Below are 21176 nucleotides of genomic sequence, written 5' to 3' on the forward strand. Positions count from 1 at the left end.
GCTGAAAACTGTCATTGCTGTCTGGAAACATGATTGTCATGAAGGGGTATAAGTGGTCTGCAACAAGCGCATGATATTCCTTGGCCATCATGGTGCATTGTACAAGCTCCACTGGACTCACAGATGCTGATATGAATGTTATCCAGAGCATAACAAAGCTGCCATCAGCTTGCCTCCACCCCACAGTACAGGTGTCAAGGAGCTGTTGCCCTGGAAGACGAGGAATCCATGCCCTCCCATCAGCATTAAGAACAAACTATTTGGATTCATCAGGCCATTCAACACTGCCACTGCGCCAACGTCCAGTACTGATGGTCAAGTGCCTGTTTCAGCCATAGCTGCTGATGAAGTGGTGTTAACATTGGCATATGCAAGGGTTGTTGGACACGGATGCCCATTGTTAGACATGTTCGGTGCACTGTGTATTCAGACACACTTGTACTCTGCTCAGCATTAAAGTCTGATGTTAGTTCTTCCGCAGCTCACTGCCTGTCCTGTTTTACTACTCTGTCCAGTCTATGTCATCCAACGTATATAATGAGTGGTGGCTGCCCAACCTCACTATGTCTGGATATGGTTTCACCTTGGTTTCATTACATGTTGAAGACACTCACCACAGCACTTCTTGAACATTCAACAAGTCATGTAGTTTTCAGATAGATCATGTGCCTTCCCCATTCTACAGACAGGCAGCACTATCACTGATAATATGTGCATTGTGTGTGTGTCTGACTAGCAGTCACTCCTCACCATGTGATGCTGCTATCAACTGTATCGGTTTATATCGATAGTAGACTGGTGGTCATAATGTTCTGGCTGATCAGTGTACGTAATATACATAAATTTACAGTGCAGTTCCAGATATTAAGCTTTTCAAACCAGCCAAAAATTAATATTTAATGCTTCAAGTATGAAAATTCATATTTAAACAAGTAAATAAATATGTTTTAAGCTTTATTTTTAGAAATATATGTTTTATTCACATCTCCTTGAAATAAGATACTTTATTTGGCTGTAGAAAGTTGTCAGTCCTAGTCACGGTTCATGTAAACTGAAAAGGATGAAAAAGCATGCAAATAAAACCACTCTAATCTGGTGACTGAGTGACAACATTCATGTAATGTCCAAAACTGAGAAAGACTTGAGTCATTTGGCTGTCTCGGATTGAATGAAACCACTCAAACCTGGTCACTGAATGAAAACATTCATATAATGGCCACGACCAATGGAGACTTATCTCAGTCAGTTGTCTCACATTGAGTGAAACCACTTAAACTCAGTGAATGAGTGAAGACATTCACATAACTGACATGGTCACAGAGACTAGTTTCATTCACTTTTTTCATTCGACTGAAAAAACTTACTGAATGAGAAAACAATCAGCTGACCAATCAGGTGTCAAAAACAGTTGATTGTCCCATCACTAGTTTTAGATCCCTTATAGAACACAAAATTTTGAAATTTGACAAGTAGGTTTTTAAGAGGAATTCCTTTAAGGTTAAAAAACTGAAATTTTCAAACATTTCTGTGAGATATACCAGTAAGTCAAGCAAGCCTGTTATTCATGGTGCTGCTGTCTCTATTTGTGTATGATTAATATGCCTGTTAGTCCAATCTAATATGGATCCCGCGTGTTCAACATGGATTTTAGTACAGATCGTGGGAGCAGCTTCTGAACAATTCTGTATTCTGAATAATTTTTACTAAGAACAATCCTCTTGATCAAAGCATTAGAAACAAGCATTAACACTAGTCAGCAGCAAAATAATATAAAAATTAATAGAAATGCCATATTCAAACAATGGAAAGTCTAAGATGTAGAAATACCATATTAATAGTCAGAGAACAGATGGAAAGAGACAACCACATGCAGCAACTAAATTATCAAATTTTCTCCCTGATAGTATATGCCCTCTTCTTGGGTTAAAGATAAAAATATTTTTAATTGTATTCTTTGCAAACCTCAGTACATGATATAAAAATTAATAGAAATGCCATATTCAAACAATGGAAAGTCTAAGACGTAGAAATACCATATAAATAGTCAGAGAACAGATGGAAAGAGACAACCACATGCAGGAACTAAATTATCAAATTTTCTACCTGATAGTATATGCCCTCTTTTTGGGTTAAAGATAAAATATTTTTAACTGTTTTCTTCGCAAACCTCGGTACACAGTATATCAACATTGCAATTTTATGCAACGTTAAAACCCATAGAAAAGAACTTCCCATGAAATAATAAGTAAAACAATTTTCTACCATGTCTTGATACAAAAATAAAACAGTAACATGTTTAGAATAAAAGAAACAGTTTTTATGGATGAATCAATAATTCGTCATAGCAATGTATCCTTCTCCCTTAAAGTCTTTATCCCTCCTCCTTGCACCCAACTCCTGTTCTAACCACCTCACTGTTTGATCCCCTGCCCCAAATCAACCACCCAACCAATCACCTTCTAACCATCTTCTCCCTCCCCCACTCTACTATCAACTCCTTTCCCAACCTTTTCCTCTTCCCCTGCTGGTTCTGTTCTTCCTCCAGCTTTAAAATTAAGTACAAGAGAAGATACCATGTTTTGAAAAAAGCAATTATTTGTTACACAAGTCTACAATTCATAAAATTATATTTCATTTGTATAAACTAGGTTTCAAGTTACAGTCCCATTTTCTAGTTTAAATGTCCCAAAGACATTATTCATGTCTTCTGGTTTGGAATGAAAAAAAGAACTTAGAACCACCAAAGAAGTTATGTAGTATTTGAAAGCCATCAAGATCTTACAATACACACCAAAGACATTAAGTGATGACATAAGGCCCTGATGGAGTACTATTTAATTGGTTACAGTTTAAATATAGAGTTTCTGACAACACTGTATTAACAATGGGGTACTATTTACTACACTACAAAGAGTCACAGTTGTTTCAGTAGTTTGCACAGTATTTAACAATGGAGGTTTCTGTAGAAGTTATGTAACTGAACACGGTATAGGGCAGATATGGAGGCATCAACAAAGTTTTGCTTTAGCTGTTCTGTCAGTGTCCACAAGTAGTGAGAAAGCAAAATCTGTTTAGCCATTCATTAGCAGTACTGGCTGGCTCTTCGGTTTATTATTTTATATTTCAAACTTCAAATCATCTGCCCTGTCAGTCCTGAGTGCATTATTTCAGTGTGCATGGAATATCTGTAATCTATGTAACTCATAGAAAATACTGTGTAGTGAGAAACTTCATATTTAACCTATAACCTATTGGATGTTACTTCACCACTGTCTCATATCATAACTCACAGCCTTGTTGTATATTGCAAGATATTAACTTTATTTGAATTATTACTTAATTCCTTTGGTGGCTGAGTAAGTTTTCTTACACCTACATGCATATTCTGCAAACTCCAATGGGCAAGGCATTTGGTACTTAGCATGATACCACATATTAGGGTTTCATCTCATTCCAGATGCATATGGAGTGTAGGAATAATGACTGCTTATATTCCTCTGAGAATCCCAAAGTTAATCTAATTTTGTCTTCATGGTGCCTACAGGAGTTATACATAGTAGGCTGAAGAGTATTTCTTCACTTAGTATTGCCTCTTGAAATTTTGTAAGTAGGCTTTTGCGGGATGATTTGCATCTATTTTTTAGTCTGCCAAATTCAGGTTTTCCAGTGTTTCTGTAACATTCTCTCATGAGCCAAACAAAATCATTCTGCCTTTCTTCATGTACATTATATATGCCCTGTTAGGGGTGCCACACACTTATGCAATATTTTATGGTGGGATGCACAACTGCATTGTTTGCTGCCCTAAGCAGAAGGCTTGCTTGTTGCTATTCCACAGCTTTCATAGTTCTGACTGAGATAAGATGTGGCAGTGTTCATCATTGGTATGCCATTGCAGGACTTGTCACAAATTCAGCTAATTAACTGTTGGATGAATAAAATCTCCAATTATGGCTGTATGGTTTGGGAACATTCATAGTAATAATACTCTCTCCCAAGGTTTTGATTACAATGTGGCTGAGTCCGGTGATTGATAGACTGAGTCTTGTACAAACAATCTTGCATGCAGCTTCAGTTTCTATCTTGGAGAATATGAGTTTTGTCTATTGCAACAAATAACACCTCCATTTCTCATCAGCTATCCTTTCAATGCAGTACATCAGAAGACATGAACAGCATTTTTGGAATGGTAACACTTCAAAAATGGGCTTTCAACCTGAAACACAGGCCACCTAAAATATAATTTTGTGAAACATAGACAAAACTGAGAAAGTATTTGCAAAATTCACCATGAACCTACAGTCAAGTAAGTTACAATGCAGTAGTTACTGTTCATTTATCATCTAGGTAGACATAGCATGAGTTTTCTGGTCTATGAAGATCAGTTGACTGGCTATTACCAACCCTCTGAACAAAGAGGTATTGTGCAAGAGGGCCTGAGCAAGTGTGTGATGTGCCTGAGCATGTGTGTGATGTGTGTGCAGTTCCATTCTGCCCCTCTATTCCTTTCAGGTGCACAGATAAAGTCAGAAACAGATTTTCATCCTCTCTGAGTCAGTCATTATTAAATTTCACTGATTGTCTTTATTAAAACTGCTTTCATTTTCTAAATGACAACATAAAACATAACAAAGTAAAGTCTCAGTATATTATAATACCACTTAACTGTTTCTATGACGATTTTTCTAATTATTGAGAGTTTTTTCTTCATAATCTGTGTCACAAAACCTGTGAGAACTTTTGATATGCACAGACAGGTGATGGCTATGCTTAAACGTCTTTCCACAGATTGCACAAGCAAATTGTCGAATGACACCACACTCGAATCGCTGATGTCTGGACAGACTCTTTTTTGATAAATATGAACGTCCACAGCGAGAACACGTAAATAACCCTGTAAATGATCATTGAAATATTAGTGTGCATCCTAAAAGACATTTATACATAATTAGGCATGATCATACAATGCAGTGTTCCATGGTGTTTCATACTTTAATCATAGTCATGGATTTCAAAAAGTAGTAACCACAAAATAAATGAAATGAGCTTATTACATTCACCAATGTCACTTGAGAGAGCTGGTATTTGTGAGGATATTCGGAAACTAAGGTTACATAGCATGGGGCTTTAGCATGGAATGTCCTTGGGAGAAGTTGGTACCACTGTCAAGTAGGAGGAAGCGAACAGAAGGAACAACCATTCCCGACAATCAGCAGCTCATTGAATAATGTTGTGGTGACTGTTAGAAATGAGCCTTCTTATTCTGGCTCCTGCCAAGTGTGAAATGTGCACTGTAATTTGCTACCCAGATGCTAAGGGCATGAATGCCGCTGCAATTCATTGTGAAATGTCAAGGTAACGTGATGAAATGTGTGCAGAATTTCAGTTTTGGAAGGTACAGAATTTCAATTTTTGAATGATGGAAATTTATTATGAAGACAGAAGTGAAAGGCCATCTGTTGTGACTGATGATGTGGTGCAGAAAATTGAAGAACATCTTCTCTCTGATAACCATTCTACAACTGACAACCTGCATGCAGTTTGTCCAAACATTTCATGAACTGTTGTTTACAAAATTGTATCTGATGAACTAAATTATTGCAAGCTGTGTGTGCGATGAGTGCCAAAGATGCTTACTGAAGCACACAAAATGGACAGAGTCAGTGCAACTTGCAAATTTCTTGACTGTTTTGAGATTGAAGGCAAGGTTTTTCTCAACTCTATAGTGACAGGAGATAAAACTTGGGCTTATCTTCATACTCCAGAGAGCAGATGACAGTCAATGCAGAGGCGCCATACTCATTCTCCTTCAACCAAAAGCAAACAGCTAGGAAAATCATGGTGTCAGTGTTTTGGGACAGAAAAGGGATTCTGCTCATTGATTTTTTGGAAAGAGGTGAAATAGTAAATGCTGCAAGATATTGTGAGACCATGAAGAAACTTCACAGAACCACACAAAACAAATGTCGCAGGATGCCTAATGAGAGTCTGTCTCCTTCACGACAACATGTGTCCACACACAGCACTTGCAACACAAGAGTTGCTGACTTCATTTGGTTGGGATGTTTTAAGCCACCCCTCTCACAGTCCTGATCTCACACTTAGTGACTATAATCTGTTCACTAAATTTAATCAACACCTTGATGGAAAATACTTTTCCGGTGACGACAAGGTGGAAATCGAAGTGATGAACTGGCTGAAAAAGACAGTATCTATGACACAGGGATCAAAAAACTCGTCCCACAGAAGACAAAATGTATTGAGGTAAATGGTGCTTATGTGGAAAAATAATGCAAGACCTATACTACAAAGCATAAATTAATTTTTTGTACTTCAAAAAATTCTTATAACCTTACTTTCCGGATTAGCCTTGTACTGCAACACCCAGTACAGCCAGCACACATACATATAAATAAATTACAGTTGTTCTATTATTCAGAAACATTTTCCTTCTTTAAGGAAAAAAAGGAAGTATTTAGGGTAGGCTGCATACTACGAGCAGGTCACATAGAACTTAGCTTGAGATGTACCCATCTTTTATGAGAAGGAAGAGAAGCAAACTAAAGAGAAGAGCATGATCAATTACTTTTATGTTTGTCTACTGGTTGCACTAGGAGCTACACCTTCTGAAGATAACCTGTCTCTTCCAGATTGTAATACATCCTGAGTAGAATTTTCCTTTTTAAACTATGTTATCATACATCTATGTACACATAATCAATCTGCATTAAAGTATTTGCAATTTACACCTTCATTTAAAATAAACTGTATCACAAATTAAGTGTTGTAACTGTTGAGAGAAATTTTACTTTGAGAAACAAAAAAATTTACATGTAATTTTTATTTCTATTTTTATTTATGTCAGCTGTTGAACAATGAGCTACTATGTACAAATATATAATTAATCACAGATGAACAATAAAAAATATGTACATATAAGTTATGTACAAACAATTTCAGAATTAGATACATGTTAACAGTGAACCATCATACTTCTGATATGTATTTATTTGTAGGAAATGGAACATGTCAGGGTGAAGAACCTTTGCTAATGCAACTAATGGAGAAAATGAATTACTAACTTACAGAACAGCTGCAACCAACCCAGATAGCTGTGCATTTAAAGTGTGACTTTTGGGTCAGGGAGGCATGCTGGGCAAATTAATGACAAGGATAGGTGTGCCAGCCAGCGTCGATGCAGCTTTTAGGCAGTTTAACACTACTCCATGAATACTCGACTGGTACCCAAGTACCACATCGGTTACATGACTCACAAACATTTTGATAATTTTAGCCCACTTTCACATGAATAACACTACATGCAGACAGTTGGGAAATACATATTCTATCCCAGAGAGTGATGGAGTGGCAACAGGAATAGCATCTAACCACCCTTTAAACTAACCATGCCAAATGCATATGTATCCATGCCAATCCCACACTGATGCAGGACAAAAGCACAAAAAAGGAAGAAGCTTACAGAACAGTTGCAGGAGCAGTGAGCCAAGATGAAAAATAAATTACAGTCTACGAGCACAAAGAAAACGGATTCAGGGACAGCTGAGTGGCAAAATGTGATCTCTCAGGTCTTCTTGGAATGACTGATTGACAGTGTGTTTCCAAGTGTTCTGCTGAATTATTGCTTCCCTTTTAAGGATGATATTTTGACAACAGACTCAGCAATCGTCTTCAGAGGCTATGAGTTTTGTTGCTATGTCTACTTACTGCCTGGAAATCAACCATATTGTGAACTGTTGTTGGTCTTGAATCACTATTTACAGCTGAATTTAATTTTTAAATTGAAACCACTGTCCCTGTTTATTATAGTTTCTGACATTTTTATTTTGATAGTCTCCTTAATTATGCTGGTCCCAAAAATTAGTGTTTGCACCACAATACTGGTGTCATTGTATTTCACTTCATGATTATATTCTAGGCAGTACTCAGTGATAATTGACTTGCTTGGTTGTTGTAGTTGGGTATGTTGCTGTTGTTCCTTGCATCTCTTCTCAGCAGTTCTGATAGTATGCTCCACATAAGACATACCACATTCACATGGAATGCAATACTCTCCTAGGCTTTGGAGGCCTAAATCATCTTTCACATTATGAAAAATACTGTTTACTTCAGTTGAAAGAAGTGAAATACACTGGATTTCTTGTTTCTGTAGGAGTCTACAAATATTTACAGATAATGGACAAGTGTAAGGTTGATAAGCAATCTTGGCTTCCTTTCCTTGGTCTCAGTCTCACCCTCTTTCTCAGGTGTTCTTGGCTTTGATTGCATCACCCATTCAGTTTAATACCTGGCACTCAGTTTATTAAAAAACCTCATCAGCCATCACAACCACCGGAGCAGGAAAAAGCTGACAAAATTTGTGTTTCACAGAAAATCAGTGAGAGCTCTGAAAAACAAAAGAACATCAAATGGTTTAGGTAGCATTGGGATCAAATTCAGATATAAATGATGTATGAGACCATCTGAAGTTACAGTTTGGTTGGAGTCCAGGCAATAAGTACACATAACAGCACAACTCATAGCAACTGAAGATGACAACAGAGCCGGTCACTGAAATCTTGTGCATAAAATGGACACAATAACCCAGCGTAACATCCAAAAGTGCACCATTAAGTAAATGACAGAACGACCACCCTGGAAAAAAATTAAAGAAACTTGACAATCATATCATAGATGTTGAGGATTTGATGGCCACTAGGTGTGACTGACTATTCATAAGACTAAAAGGACTCAGGATATTCAAACCAGAAGATGAGATCATGTAGGAGAAAATGGTGATGTTAATGTAGTGTGGAATGTAGTGGAAACAATATTTCAAGAAATACTCAGTTTAAGAGAAGAACTAGATCTATAATTGGGAAATGATGGTATTGACCAAAAGGTAATTTCAAGTAAAGATGTAATAGCTCTGGACTTGATGATAATGAATCAACTGCATTAATAAAAGTATTGAGAGAAATAAATCAAGGTAGCGACTACATTATTGGCCACTTCTTAGTCTGCATTTATCATGAATCTCTTGATCAGTGCAAAGTGCCAAGCTACCGGAAAAAAGTGCAGGTGACTCCTGTATATAAAAAAGGTAAAAGAATGGACCTGCAAAATTACATACCAATATCTTTAACATTGGTTTGCTGCAGAAATTTAGAGCAGATTCTGAGACTGAATATAATAACTTTCCAGATTCTGAGACTGAATATAATAAATTTCCTAGGGACCGAAAAGCTCATAGGCATAAATCAGCATGGCTTTAGAAAGTATCACTCATGTGAAACCAAGCTTGCTGTTTTCTCACAAGATATACTGCGAACTATGGATGAAGGGCAAAAGACAGATTCTGTACTTCTAGATTTCTGAAAAGCATTCAACCTAGTACCCCACTGCAGACTATTAACAAAGGTACATGAATACGTAATAGGCTCCCAGATATGTGACAGGCTCAAAAAAGAACAGAACCCAGTATGTCGTCGTTGATGATGAGTGTTCATCAGAGAGAGGGGTAACATTAGGATTGTCCCATGGAAGTGTGATTGGACCATTGCTATTTTCTATATGCATAAATGATATGGCAGACAGGGTGGGCAGCAATCTGCCGTTATTCGCAGATGATGCAATGGTGTACAGGAAGGTGTCAAAGATAAGTGAGTGTAGGTTGATACAAGATGACCTAGACAAAATTTTTTGTTGGTGTGATGAATGGCATCTGGCTCTTAATGTAGAAAAATGTACGTTAACTTGGATGTGTAGGATAAACAAATTCATAATGTTTGGATACATCATTAGTAGTGTCCTGCTGACACAGTCATGTCATTTAAATATCTGGGCATAACATTGTGAAGCAATGTGAAATGGAATGAGCATGTGAGGATTGTGGTAGAGAAGGTGAATGGTTAACTTTGGTTCATTGGGAGAATTTTAGGAAAGTGGGGTTCATCTGTAAAGGAGACCACATATAGGACTCTACTAATACTATTACATGGTAGTTAACCACAGGAGGTAAACAAGAAGCTAGAAATACATATCCAGACAATGACAATGGCATTTATAAGAATAGACTGAGTATATCAGAACAGAATCCGAAATACTGATATCAAAAGTGAACTAAGCATGTAGCAGTTCTGCCTGCTTCATTTATCTCTTTGTTTCTTGTCCTCAGTGTTTACGTACTACTTTGAAGCACTGACTGAAAAATGGGTTGTGGATTCTGACACTGACTACTGTAAATAATGTAGCTGACAGGTGCACAGTTGCACTTCACAGTACTTTAATTTCACTGTTCACAACCCCCTAATAATACACAGTTATATGGCCAGTGCACTATTGTTTAACTTTCGATAAGCCTCGTTAATAGTTGGCAGGCAAACCTCCACATACTACTACAATAGTTTCCTGGTTCTTTCTAATAGCTTCTTCTACTATAAGAGTTAAGCCAAATTATTTGTTGAAATCATGAAATTAACAAATATAGTTATGCAAACAATACTTTTGACACAATTGTTAATTACTTTAGAATTAATTAAAGGTTGGTTTTGCTAACATGTTTTCAAATAGATACTTTAAGATTACTAGTATTTTGTCTTCCAAATGTTTATAATTAGTACAGAAAATATATTTACTTATATGTCAACAATAGAATATACATTACAGAAGAATTAATGATTTCACCCTATAACAAAAGATACTGACTGGGAATAGTTAAAATAAATAAGAAAATCAATTACATACATAAAACTAAGCACAAAATTAGATCTGGTGTAATATTCTTTAAAACTGAAAACCTTTCTCTTTAATGAAAATGCAGATTATATTCATGTATGTTAATGGTAATCAGCAAAAATTGGAAAAAATGAATTTTAAGGAGGCAGATAACAAAACAAGAGGGGAAGTAAAATTATTCCAGCTTGCTTCGTCATATCACCTTCTCATTGGATTGACCAGATAGGTATTGCAAATAGCTAACTGGACAATTCAATGACCACAAGTGACGCCATAAATTGGGTTTAAAATTTACTCACAAAAAAAATATTACACAAGAAATCCTATCAAAAACAACAGTACACATATTTTTCAAACTCATACTTTTACTGACTGGCCATACGAAAATCCCCATACAACACAATTACATACAATGTATTGCACCTTTGCACAAAATATCCAGAAGTTATGTTTTTAATAAAAATTAGGCATCTTCATCATAAGTGATGCCCTGCCTCCTTTTCTTATTTCTTTTTAAAGCAAAGATTACATTTAAAGATACATATCATTTGATACAAGTCCTGTCTTGCTTCAAATAATAAATCCTCATGGGTTGCAATGGACAGAAAATTTCACTTGCTCAATGTTTAGAATTTTTCACTCGCACTTCCACACTTTTAATGAGCTTTTACACACTTTCTCACCAAGCTGCCCACACCTTCAACAGGTCCAAGTGACAGTTAGTTAGGAAATGCACTGCCATCAGTTCACTTGGAGGTGGTTCTCCTCCACTACAGCACATGAAAAAATAAGACAAAATATACTATTTTAGTACACTTACTTTTTCTTCTAACTTAAGTCTAAGAAAAAAATGTTTCACACTAAAATTCATAGTCATTACATCATAAATAAATATATAGTTCTCATAACCTTACAATAATTAGCACTAAAATTGAGTATAGTATGAAAGGTGGCAAATAGAAAAAAATTTAAAAATCAAGTGCACATTACACAACAAACATTACTTTAAATCATAACTGTCTGAAACTGGTTGAACTTGAAAAATTTGGGTTTCTTTCCCATTTGCAAAATAGCAAAAACTCAAAACGTGCAGCAGCATAAATTTACTAACCATTATGTTATGCAAAAGGATAGAGTCACCATTGGATAACTCAATTACTACTCAAACAAAGTTAAGGGGATGGAAGTTGTATCTAATCATAGCCACACTTGTCTACTTAACTCTGAGCACTACTCTTATTCAAGCAGAAAACTAAATCTTCACAAAATGTTTCCAAATAGTTTACCTGTCAGAATATCCACATCAGTCCAGGACCACAGTTATCAGTGAATCAGTAAAATTACTGTTCTCCATTCCAGTATTACAACATTAAGCTCATAATTCCTCTGAACACAAATAGAAGTTTTAAGATAATGTATAGATCCAATGATGCAGCAATAAAGGACTTGTAAATATTGCTCTCATTCCCAGCTGCAGTGTCATGAATTGCACAAGACAAACAGTACCCAAAGTTGCCTAGTTCGGAAGATCATAACAGTTACACTACATTTGTTTGTATATAGTTATCTTTTTCATTCATCATATCTGACAGCGAGGTTATGCTAAGGCAAACCTAACTCTGATTATCAATCAGACAAAATTATGACTCGGAAAAACCATTATTTCACTGTATCCCACCAAATTGCTTGCTATTCTAGCCTGAAGGGCAATATACATACAAATCTTGCTAATACATTCCATACACATTATGGAATTCCTTAATATTACAGAAGGCTGTACCATGACACACTTCTATGGGTAGATAGTTATCTTCATATACTGTCTCCACTGGCCACAATTAATATTGAGATCTAGTATTCAAGATGGTTTATACTGTACATTGCCTCTTCTGCTGCACCAATGAGCTGATTACTTCAGATGTTAATTGTCCTTCACATATGCTGACACCTTTCATTTACTGTTTACCTTACCTTACCTCATTGTTTGACAGAAATTCTTTAATCATGGTACGCCTTTATTTTCTTCCATCCTCTTGTGGTTCCATTACTCATAATTAACACAACATAATCTATATATACACACAGGTAACACTAGAGAAACATTTTCTACAATATTTCTTTACTAAAGTATGCTACTGCACAAAATTACATGAAAGTAATACTTTTAAACTACAGATAGGATAATAGAAGAGTTTGACTGCCTCAGGAAACATGAAAAATGAGACAGACAGCTAGGGTAAGTATTGTCACCACATAATGAATCCAACACAGATTGTTGAATCCCCTACTTGCTATTTGCACAAGAATTTAGTTCAAAATATTACATCAATGATGAGATTTTGGTTTGTAGCAGTTTCACCTGCTTTATTTCTTCATTTCTTGTCCTCAGTGTCAACATACACAGCATTGCTACACTAGCTGAAAAATTGGGATTGTAATCTGGACACTGACTACGGTAAATAATGTAACCACTGATGCACAGTTACGTTTCACAGTCTTCTATTTTTGCTGTTCACAATCTCCCAACATTAGACAGTGATATGGCCAGTGTACTATTGTTTAACCTTCAATAATCCTTATTAATAGTTTGCAGGCAAAGCTCCACATTCTGCTACAACAGTATAATATTGAACATCTATGAGCAGTAAAAACCTAACCACAAAGTTCACAGTTCTTGAAGAATAGAAAGATACTTACTGAGCAGACACTGTCATTGTTCTTACACATAGCCTAATTGTTTAACACTTATTCCACAGTTAAGTTGAAGCATTGTTGTCATTCTAACCAACACAGGTTCCACATCTGATACTCAGCCGTGGACTGATTGTATCGTGACCAAAAATTGGGCCCTTACATATCCACACAACAATAGGTATTGAAACTACACATTGTTTAAAGTTAAAGTTACAGGAATTACAATTAAAACTTAACTCATTTAATTAACTGAATACATCAAAAACTTGGTTCTTTTTAACAGTTTCCTCCACTACAAGGGTTAGGCCAAATTATTTGTTTAAATCATGGAATTAACAAATATAGTTATGCAAACAATACTTTTCACGAAACTGTTAATTACTAAGGAATTAATGAAGGGCTGGTTTTGCTAACATGTTTTCGAATAGAGGCAAATAGATACTTTAAGATTACTAGCATTTTGCCTTCAAACATTTATAATTAGTGCAGAATTTATATTTGTTTATATATCAACAATATAATTTGTTTTGAAACAATTACTGATTTCGCCCTGTAATGAAAGATAACTAGGAATAATCAAAATAAATTAGAAAATCAATTACATACATAAAACTTAACACAAAATTAGATCTGGTGTTATATTCTCTAAACCGAGGGCCAACCTATCTCATTTTAGAAAATGCAGATTATATTCACATATGTTAAAGGTACTTAGTTAAAAGTTAGAAAATGAATTTAAGGAGACAGATGGCAAAACAAGAGAGGAATTAAAAATATCCCAGCTTGCTTCGTCACATCACCACCTCATTGGATTAACCAGATAGATATTGCAAATAGCGAACTGGGCAATTCAATGGCCACAAGTGACCCCTGACAGTGGGCTAAAAATCAACACACAAAAAATGTGACATAAGAAATCTTATCTAAACTATAGTACATATATCTTTTCAAATTTATACTTATGCGAACTGGCCATATGAAAACCCCATACAAAATAATTACATACAGTTTACTGTTGTACAATATCACTAAATATCCACAAGCAATACTTTTAACAAAAATTGTGCATCTTCATCATAAGTGATGTCCTTTTTTGTTAAGTGAAGATTACATTCTAAGATACATATCACTTTATTCAAGTCCTGTCTTGCTTTAAAAAAAATTGATCCTCATGGGTTGTTTAAAGTTAAATTACACTGCATATTGGAGTTCGTGTTTGGACAAAAGATTTTACTTGCTCAATGTTTAGTATCTTCCACAAGCACTTTCACTTTTTCAATGAGCTTTAACACACACTCTCACCAAGCTCTCCATGCTCACCACAGGTCCAAGTAGCAGTTAGTTAGGAAATGCACCACAATTAGTTCCCTTGGAGGTCGTTCTCTCCACCACAGTACATGAAAAAACAAGACAAAATGATCTACTTTAGTACACTTCTTTTTTACTTCTAACTTGTTTAACACTAATGGCAAATGACAGTCATTACTTCATAAATATATATATACATTACATAGTTCTCATAACATTGCAATAATTATCACTGAAATTGATTATAATACAATAGGTGTGGATCAGTAAAATTTTAAAATCAAGTGCACATTACACTACAAAGCCTTATTCTAAGTCACAACTCTGTCTGAAGCCGGCTAAATTTCAAAGACTTTTGTTTCTTTCCCACTTGCAAAATATCCAAAAACTCAAGATGTGCGTTACCTCTAGTAAAAACTCAAGATGTACAGTAGCATAGCTTTACCACTAATTACATTATGAAAAAAATTAGTCACTATCGGATAACTTAATTACTACTCAAATCAACATTAAGGGGATGGAAGTAGTACCAAATCATTGCCCTGTTTTTCCACTCTGAGTATTACTCTCATTCAAGTAGAAAATTAAATCCTCACAAAGTCATAAAATGTTACCAAATAGTTTACCTGTCAGAATATTCACATCAGTCTAGCACCACAGTTATCAGTGAATCAGAAAAATTATTGTTCTTCGTCCCAGTGTTACTACTTCAAGTCCATAATTTCTCAGAACACAAAAAGAAGTTTTCAGATAACCTATTGATCCACTGATGCAGAATTATATGACTTGTAAATATTGCTCATTCAGTTAATCTCTCATTCCCAGCTTCAGTGTCATGAATTGCACAATATACACAGTACCCAATGTTGCCTAGTTCAAAATTTAGATCCTCAATACGGTTACACCATATTTGTTTGTATGCAGTTATCTTTTACATTAATCATGTCTGTCAGCACCATTATTTTATTTACATTTCTTACCTTGTTAGCTAGTGGAGTGCATTCTCAAAAAATATCCCTACTGCAGAGAGAGGCTCCCTAACCATCGAGACCCTAACATTATTCATTGTTTTATTGCTCCATCATTGTTCCATTATCTAATAAATAAACAACTGCTCTGCTTATAAAATGCAAAATTGGTTCTACAGAAATACACTCCACAGTAACAGATCCTTCTGCTAAGGTAAATTTGACTCTCATTACTGATCAGACAACATACAAGTGTTGCTAATAGATTCCACACACATTACTCCAGGCAACTATGTTTAAAGTAGTAATTACTTAATGAAAAAAAAAAAAAAAAAAAAAAAGGCTGTAGCATGACACTCCTTAAATTAGATAGTTATCTCAATATACTGATTGCATTGAACACAAACACTCCTATTATATCACAATTAATATTAAGATCTTGTATTTAAGATGGTTTCTACTGCATATTACCTCTGCTGCTGCAACAATGAGCTGATTACATCAGATGTTAATTATTCTCCACATATGCTGACACCATTTTCAGTTTACCTTACCTCTTTGAGAGAAATCCTTTAACCATTGTACCAATGTACTATCTTCTATCCACTTATGATTCCATTACTTATGGCTAACATAACATAGTATACAAATAGATAACAATGGGGAGATCTTTTCTAAAATATTCCTATACTAAAGTATTCTACAGCACAAAATTAACTGAAAGTCGAAGACAGAATGGTTCTGGTTTACTTATGAACTACAAATAGTATAGGAGAAGAGTTTGACTGCCTCAGGAAACAAATAATGAGACAGGCAGCTGGGGTAAGCATTATCACCACATCTGAATCCAACACAGAAGGATGAAACCGCTGCTTGCTAGTAGATCTTATTTCTGGTTCAATGCACACTCCATTCTCCTAACAAAATCAACACTACCCATGCTCAGAACGTTTAAAACTGTTGTGGATCAATACTCAAACATCTAATTGGTAATACATAGGGTTTCAGGTCAATAATATTCTTTAATCCAAAAATCCTGTTAGTTTTTGTATAAGCCAATTCATAAGAGTTGTCGTGGGCAATGCATACCGCTCTGAAAGGACCATGATACACATCCCAAAACTTCTTAATTCATCATTTACTTTGCTAGTTTTTTCTTTGGTTTCGACAAGGACAAGGTCACCTACTCTGAAACTAGTCAGATTCACTCCTTTGTCATGCCTTCTCTTCCTTCCTGCTGCTTTCCTTGTCATCATCTCTTCAGCCAATCTGATCTTTTACTCCTGTGCTACTTCACTTACCTGAGGAAAATCCACTTCTTCTCTGATGATGTTGCTGGGTCTCTCATTGAACATAAGCTCACAGGGACAACCCCCCCCCCCCCCCCCCCATGCAGTGTGTTTCTTACTACAATAAGTCCTGCACTGTCTATTAATCTCCTTCATAACCCTTTCAATCATGTTACCTTGTGGAAAATAGGTAGAAATCTTGATGTGTTTTATCTTGTGTAATGCCACACAGTGTTCAAACCTCTATGAAACAATCTGTGGACCGTCATCAGACAAAAGTGATTTTGGTACCCCTACATTGCAAAAGTAATCTGATGTCAACTTCTCAGTTATAGTACTAGTATTTGCCTTCTTAAATGTATACAGTTTTACATATTTGAGAATGTGCCCGAAACAACTGTAGTGGCAACTTCTGCCACCGAATGTATCACGATGACCAAATGTAGTGGGAAGAGGTTGAAGGCACCATATTAAGACTCATCTGAGCTTTCCAAGTGATTTATTGTTTCCAACTACAGTGCCATGTTCCCCTCGGTCTGTGTCACTGGGTCCCGCACTGCTGAGGACACCACTCCACTGTCTGCGAAATGGCTTGGCGCGCAATGGCTGCCTCAGAAATTCATGCACGCACTGTGTTGGCCTTGTACGCCAGCAGAGTTGCGTCGTCGTCAGGATTCTGGCAGTCAACTCAGTGGTCTGTGTCCCTGCCAACTCGGCACCACTCGGTGTGAGCTGCAGGTGGCCAGCTGAGTGCTTCTCGCTGGCATGGCTGAGATCGCGGTGACAACAAGCGCCTCCAATCCGGAGTCCGAATCTGTGGCCCTCGCCTTGGGACGTGTCCAGGCATGTGTTAGAAGCCAGGATGACTGCCTTTGGTAGCAAGCCACGGAGTGGCCCGCCACTGGCTGGCTATGGATCCCGTGTCGGCCTCAGAGGGTCGAACCAGTGACCCGCCGTGGACTGGAACACTGGTGCTCCATCTGCAGCTGTGTGTAGCTGGTGGTGTAACATGCCCGGCTGTCCAGGAGAGCTGCCACACTTGAATGAATCTCATTAGAAACTCACACCTATCTATATGCACCTGTGCGCCTTTGTTTTGCCATAAGCGCCACTTCGCGTCACATACTCATAACGAGCTAGGTTGGCCAGTGGGCCACTTCTGCCTGTGATTTGTGATATGCAAAACTGCTACGTATACTCTTTCAGCAATTTGATGGCCCTGTGGCCTCTTTTCTACTTTGCAACTGTTGGTATGCATATCTCACTGCAATCCGGCCTGCACCTTGCTGAAACTTGTGCTCAGAATATTGCGCAAAACTAACTTTCCCTATCCTAAATGGTGGTGCCACTACCCAATGAAAATATATTTACAACCTCCTGTAGATGCAGGCAATGGTCCCAGAAGGTCAACTGCTATAAGCTCTTTAGGCTCAATATGAAAGACAGGACGCATTAAGCCCTTTGATGGCACACCAGTTGCCTTTACCCTCTGACATTTATCACACTTTTCTAGCCTCTGCTTAACCATTCTCAAGTTGTTAAATATTACTGTCTCCTGTATCTTAGCTACCATTTTCCTGGTCCAATAATGTCCATAAATCTCATGTAAGTAGTCAATAAATTTATCAACATGTTGGTCAGGAAAGCATAACTTCCAGTCCTGATCATTTAAATTTTTCTCCTAGACAACAACCCTTTATGTATAATACAGTACTGTTCCACCTTTGGCATGTTGTCTGAATTGTAATACTTATTAACTATCCTTAAATTGGGATCCTCATTCTGCTCTCTTCTCATTTGCTTACAAATCCTCCTAATAAGCTTCTCATCCTTCACTCCTTGCAAATAAAACAATCTTACTTGTTCTTTATGGTTATCAGTATCCCTCTTCCCTGCTGGCATTGTAGATAATGCGTCAGCCACAATATTGTCTTTTCCTTTTACATACGTTACTTCCCAATCAAATGGTTGCAAATACAAAGCCCACCTAGTTAATCTGTTGTGTTTCAGCCTGCACTTCTGAAGGTAGCTCAAAGCCTTATGATCTGTATCCTCTATGGTCTTGTGTCTAAGCAAATAGTACTCAAAATTTTTAAATCCAAAAATAATTGCCAAAGCATATAATTCTGCAATGTAATAATTCTTTTCATAATGCTGTGCAATCCCAAAGAAAGCAGGTGTTGACAGATGTGAAAATTACCAAACAATCAGTTTAATAAGCCACAGCTGCAAAATACTAACACGAATTCTTTACAGACGAATGGAAAAACTAGTAGAAGTCAACCTCGGGGAAGATCAGTTTGGATTCTGTAGAAATACTGGAACACGTGAGGCAATACTGACCTTACGACTTATCTTAGAAGAAAGATTAAGGAAAGGCAAACCTACGTTTCTAGCATTTGTAGACTTAGAGAAAGCTTTTGATAATGTTGACTGGAATACTCTCTTTCAAATTCTAAAGGTGGCAGGGGTAAAATACAGGGAGCGAAAGGCTATTTACAATTTGTACAGAAACCAGATGGCAGTTATAAGAGTCGAGGGGCATGAGAGGGAAGCAGCGGTTGGGAAGGGAGTGAGACAGGGTTGTAGCCTCTCCCCAATGTTATTCAATCTGTATATTGAGCAAGCAGTAAAGGAAACAAAAGAAAATTTCGGAGTAGGTATTAAAATCCATGGAGAAAAAATAAAAACTTTGAGGTTTGCCGATGACATTGTAATTCTGTCAGAGACAGCAAAGGACTTGGAAGAGCAGTTGAACGGAATGGATGGTATCTTGAAGGGAGGATATAAGATGAACATCAACAAAAGCAAAACGAGGATAATGGAGTGTAGAGGAATTAAGTCGGGTGATGCTGAGGGAATTAGATTAGGAAATGAGACACTTAAAAGTAGTAAAGGAGTTTTGCTATTTGGGGAGCAAAATAACTGATGATGGTCGAAGTAGAGAGGATATAAAATGTAGACTGGCAATGGCAAGGAAAGCGTTTCTGAAGAAGAGAAATTTGTTAACATCGAGTATAGATTTAAGTGTCAAGAAGTCATTTCTGAAAGTATTTGTATGGAGTGCAGCCATGTATGGAAGTGAAACATGGACGGTAAATAGTTTGGACAAGAAGAGAATAGAAGCTTTCGAAATGTGGTGCTACAGAAGAATGCTGAAGATTAGATGGGTAGATCACATAACTAATGAGGAAGTATTGAATAGGATTGGGGAGAAGAGAAGTTTGTGGCACAACTTGACCAGAAGAAGGGATCGGTTGGTAGGACATGTTCTGAGGCATCAAGGGATCACCAATTTAGTATTGGAGGGCAGCGTGGAGGGTAAAAATCGTAGGGGGAGACCAAGAGATGAATACACTAAGCAGATTCTGAAGGATGTAGGTTGCAGTAGGTAGTGGGAGATGAAGAAGCTTGCACAGGATAGAGTAGCATGGAGAGCTGCATCAAACCAGTCTCAGGACTGAAGACCACAACAACAACAAGGCTGTAATTTTCTACTAGCAAAAGAAATAGTTTTGTGTTCAACCCCTATCTCAGTAGATACTTATTGCAAAATAACTGGCCCCAAAACACAAAAACTTGCATCAGTACTCATACAGTAAGGGAGTGAAAAATTTGGATGTCCTAACATCTTACTATTTACTAATTATTTTTTCAAACTGTAAAATACCTCTTCACACTCCACTGTCCAATTCCACACCACATTCTCAACAAATTATCATGGCAAGGCCAGTTGAATGACTGATATGATATGAACTTTCAGTAGAAGCCAAACAAGCCAAACATAGCTTTAAGATCCTTCTTGTTCTTTGGAGACTGTATACCTTCATTGTTAATGCTGTGACCCAAAAATGAAATTTCCTTCTTTACAAATTCAGTTTCATACCTCCTCTATACACAGCTCTCAGTACTTCATTCAGAATCTTACAGTGCTTGAACCATTCTGCACTCACTACTAGGATATCATCTATATAGACCATTATTTCATTGGTTAATATCTCACCTAGCACCTCGTCGATAGCTCTGATAAACACACACATGGACAAGTTCAGACCAAATGGCACCACAGAGTACATGTAAAAATGCTGTACATGACCTAGATTCCTTGGCCAAACTGATATTCCAATAGCCGCAAGTCACATCAGAAGAAATCGGAAATTTACATCCATGGAACTCTTGCAAA

This window comes from Schistocerca cancellata, chromosome 3 (genome assembly GCF_023864275.1).
Source record: "Schistocerca cancellata isolate TAMUIC-IGC-003103 chromosome 3, iqSchCanc2.1, whole genome shotgun sequence".
Taxonomy (NCBI): domain Eukaryota; kingdom Metazoa; phylum Arthropoda; class Insecta; order Orthoptera; family Acrididae; genus Schistocerca; species Schistocerca cancellata.